Below are 5,244 nucleotides of genomic sequence, written 5' to 3' on the forward strand. Positions count from 1 at the left end.
TGGGCGAGGTATGACTGTACATAAGTTTTGTATGTGATACAATGATGCGCCCTTTGCTTACATTCCACAGGTTGCCGTTTAGTGTCTTTCCTGTTTCACTCTCCCTCCCTTCATAAATTTAAGATCATCAACATTATAAAGTTATGTACATTATAATGACTTAAATTAAACTGCCTAAATGTTTAATTTCATAATTTCTACTTTCATTAAACCTTTCACTGTACTATGATGCACTCTCGCTTTGTTTACTCAATGGAAGTTCAAGTCAGGGGTTTAACGTGTTATAATCGGTTCGCTTAACGAAGGTTTTTTTTAGGAACGTAACCCCTTCGTTAAGCGGGGGTTAACTGTATAAGATAGTAAATGATATTGAAAAAATAGACAAAGAAAACCTGGTACTGTTGATGGAAGAAGATGGAAGGACAAGGAGACATGAAAAAAATCAGGATAAGGCGGTGTGTGAAGGAAATTGGAAAATACAGTTTTCCACACAGAACGGTGGAAAAATGGATTGCACCGGATAATGGAATTGTTACAGCACATAGTGTGCATAACTTTAAAGAAAAACTAGATAAATGGAAATATGGAGACAGGACACTATGAGCCTCGCTCGAACCCTGTACAATACAATTAGGTAAATACACACACACACACACACACACACACACTGGAGTTCAACACGACAAAATGCAAGAAAATAGAGTTTGGCAAGAGTGAAAGAAGAATCAGGAGTATGTACAAGATAGGAAATGAAGACATAAAAACCAGTCATGAAGAAAGTTCGTATATCTAGATGAAGAAATGATGAAGAAAATAATTACTGCAATGATAAGACCGAGGCTTGAATATGCAACAATACAGTGGGCTCGAACTTAAAGAAACACATAAGGAAACTAGAGAAAGTACAGAGGGCTGCAACAAAATGGTGCCTGACTTAAGAGATTTGACTTATGAAGACAGACTGAAAAGAATGCAACTTCCAACCCTGGAAAACAGAAGAAAGGGAGACCTGATAGCAATATACAGAGTGATGATTGGCATGGAAAAATGGATAGGGAAGATCACACACATGGCCACACACACACACACACACACACACACACACACACACAATTAGGTAAATACACACACACACACACACACACACACACACACACACCGCGTAGTGTAGTGGTAGTACGCTCAATTCACAATTGAGAGAGCCCAGGTTCGAGTCCCGGGAAGTGGCGAGGCAAATGGGCAAGCCTTTTAATGCATAGCCCCTGTTCACCTAGCAGTAAATAGGTACGGGATGTAACTCGAGGGCTTGTGGCCTCGCTCTCCCAGTGTGTGTTGTATGTGATGTGGTCTCAGTCCTACCCGAAGATCGGTCACTATGAGTTCTCTCCGTAAGGGAAAGGCTGGCTTGGTAACCAGCAGACGACCGTGGTGAATAACACACACACACACACACACACACACACACACACACACACACACACACACACACACACACACACACACACACGGCCCGGTAGCTCAGTGGTTAGAGCGCTGGCTTCACAAGCCAGAGGACCGGGGTTCGATTCCCCGGCCGGGTGGAGATATTTGGGTGTGTCTCCTCACGTGTAGCCCTGTTCACCTAGCAGTGAGTAGGTACGGGATGTAAATCGAGGAGTTGTGACCTTGTTGTCCCGGTGTGTGGTGTGTGCCTGGTCTCAGGCCTATCCGAAGATCGGAAATAATGAGCTCTGAGCTCGTTCCATAGGGTAACGTCTGGCTGTCTCGTCAGAGACTGCAGCAGATCAAACAGTGAAACACACACATAGTACACACTGCGTAGTGTAGTAGTTAGCACGCTCAACTCAATCGAGAGGCCGGGTTCAAGTCCCGGGAAGCAGCGAGGCAAATGGGCAAGCTTCTTAATGTGTAGCCCCTATTCACCTAGCAGTAAATAGGTACAGGATGTAACTCGAGGGGTTGTGGCCTCGCTTTCCCAGTGTCTGTTGTCTGTGATGTGGTGTCAGTCCTACCCGAAGATTGGTCTATGAGCTCTGAGCTCGCTCCGTTATGGGGAAGACTGACTGGGTGACCTGCAGACGACCAAGGTAAATTACACACACACACACACACACACACACACACACACACACACACACACACACACACACACACACACACACACACACAAAAGATTTAAGGAAATTAGAACGGATTCAGAAGATTGCTACAAAGATGGTGCCAGAATTAAAGGATCTAACATATGTAGAAAGGCTGAAGGAAATGGGACTGCTAACCTAACAAAATAGAAGAGAACGAGGAGACCTAATAGCATTGTACAAGATAGTCAATGGCATTGAAAAGATAGACAAGGAAGACCTGGTGCTGGTGACAGAAGATAGAAGGACAAAAGGACATGTAAAGAAGATTAGGATGAAGCAGTGTGTGAAGGATATTGTAAAATACAGTTTTCCACATAGAACGATGGAAAAGTGGAATGCATTAAGTGATGAAGTTGTTACAGCACATAATGTGCGTAACTTTAAAGAAAAATTGGATAAATGGAGATATAGAAACAGGACACTATGAGCCCTGCTTGAAAACTACACAGTACAACTAGGTACACACACACACACACACACACACACACACACACACACACACACACACACACACACACACACACACACACACACACACACACACACTATGAAAATGGGAAGAAGTAGATACAGACCAAACTGGGATTACAGGCTGGGTGATGAGAAAATTGAAGAGACCAATGAGGAGAAAGACCTAGGAGTAATTGTGCAAAACACTTTGTCACCAGAGAAACACATTAACAAGATATTTGGGAAAACATATAGCATGCTTCAAAATATTGGTCTTGCATTCCACTACCTAGATGAAGGAATGATGAAGATACTATGCACTTTAATAAGACCCCAGTTAGAATAGGCTGCTTGCGTCTGGGCACCGCATATGAAGAAAAATGTGAAGGTGGAAAGGGTACAGAGGCTGGCAACAAGGATGGTACCAGGACTCAGGGAGTTAGACTATAAGGAAAGGCTGAGGGAACTGGGGCTGACCACATTAGAAGAGAGAAGAACAAGGGGAGACATGATAACTATGTATAAATTGGTGAACAAGATTGACATATTGGACAGAGAGTTGATAAAGGTGACCACAAGTAATCATCTTCAAGGACATGGAAAAAAAACTAATAAAAGACATCTGTCTAAATGACGTGAGAAAGTACAGTTTCCCGTATCGTAGTATTGATAAGTGGAATAAACTGAGCAGTGATGTCATTGACGCAGTGCGTGTCAATCAGATGAAAGAGAGATATGACAGGAGTGGCCAAGGAGGCAGGACACAGAGAGCTTAGCTCGGGCCCTGTAATACACAAATAGGTAAACACACACACACACACACACACACACACACACACACACACACACACACACACACACACACTCACACACTCTGCTAAAAAATTTGTGCCATATTTACAGAAAGAGGACTTTAAATAATAAACAGTAGTTTAATAGAAATTGTGAAGAAGCAAAAAAGAACAAAGAAAAGGCATGGAAGAAACTTAAGAAAAACAGTGATGTATTATCAAGGGAAGGCTACAAAACAGCAAGGAATAGATATGTTGAAGTAAGGAGAACAGCACAGAAGGAATATGAACAGAGGGTGGTGGAAAACTGTGATAGTGACCCAAAAATGTTTTACAAATTCATAAATGGAAAACTAAATAAAAGGGAGGCAATAGAAAAGGTAAAAAACTGGGAAGAAGTATATGAAGATGCTGGAGATATAGCTGAAATTTTGAACGACAACTTTTGCAAAGTGTTTACAAAGGAGGAGCATTTTATGGGAGGAAGGCCTACGGAAATAAAGCAAATGTAGGACATCATGGTTACTAAGGAAGATGTAAGGAAAATTATAAGCAATCTGGATATTAATAAATCAATGGGGCCTGATGGCATATCTGGGAGGTTGCTAAAAGAATGTAAGGATCAATTGTTGAATCCCATATTTGATATTGTGGAAACCTCCATACGAACAGGATTAGTCCCGAAAGACTGGAAAAGAGCTGACATTGTGCCTATATATAAGAATGGTAGTAGAATGGAACCGCTAAATTATAGACCAGTATCGTTGACTAGTATATTGTGCAAGGTATGTGAAGAAGTAATTAAAGCTAAGTGGAGTGAGTATCTAGAAAGTGAAAACATTCTGAGTGAAAGGCAGTTTGGTTTCAGAAAAAGAAGATCGTGTATCCAATTTATTATGTTTTTATTCAAGAGTGACTGACATACTACAACATAGAGAGGGATGGGTGGATGCTATCAACCTGGACTTGAGAAAGGCCTTTGATAAAGTACCACACAATAGACTGATGTGGAAACTAAAGATGACTGGAGGAGTAAATGATAAACTAGAAAAATGGATGGAAAATTACTTAATGGGAAGAGAAATGAGAACAGTGGTGAGAGGAAGGAAGTCCGAGTGGAAGAAGGTAACCAGTGGAGTTCCACAAGGGTCAGTGCTGGGTCCCATCATGTTTTTGATATGCCAGTAGGAATTGACAGTTATATGAACATGTTTGCGGACGATACTAAAATTATGAGGAGAGTAAAGAATGTGGAAGGTTGTAACAAGTTACAGGAAGATCTTGATAAAAAATATGAGTGGAGTAAATAGTGGCAGATGGAATTTAATATAGACAAGACCCATGTTATGAAAATGGGAAGAAGTAGATACAGACCAAACTGGGATTACAGGCTGGGTGATGAGAAAATTAAAGAGACCAATGAGGAGAAAGACTTAGGAGTAACCGTGCAAAACACCTTGTCACCGGAGAAACACATTAACAAGATTTTTTGGAAAACATACAACATGCTTCAAAATATTGGCCTTGCATTCCACTACCTAGATGAAGGAATAATGAAGAAGATATTATGTACCTTAATAAGACCCCAGCTAAAATATGCAGCATGTGTCTGGTCACCGCATATGAAGAAAAATGTGAAGAAGGTAGAAAGGGTACAAAGGCTGGCAACAAGGATGGTACCAAGACTCACGGGAGTTAGACTATGAGGAAAGACTGAGGAAGCTGGGGCTGACCACAGTAGAAGAGAGAAGAACAAGAGAAGACATGATAATTATGTATAAATTGGTGAACAAGATTGACATACTGGATAGAAAGTTGATAAAGGTGACCTCAAGTAATCATCTCCGAGGACATGGAAAAAA

This window comes from Portunus trituberculatus, chromosome 47 (genome assembly GCF_017591435.1).
Source record: "Portunus trituberculatus isolate SZX2019 chromosome 47, ASM1759143v1, whole genome shotgun sequence".
In the NCBI taxonomy this organism is placed as follows: domain Eukaryota; kingdom Metazoa; phylum Arthropoda; class Malacostraca; order Decapoda; family Portunidae; genus Portunus; species Portunus trituberculatus.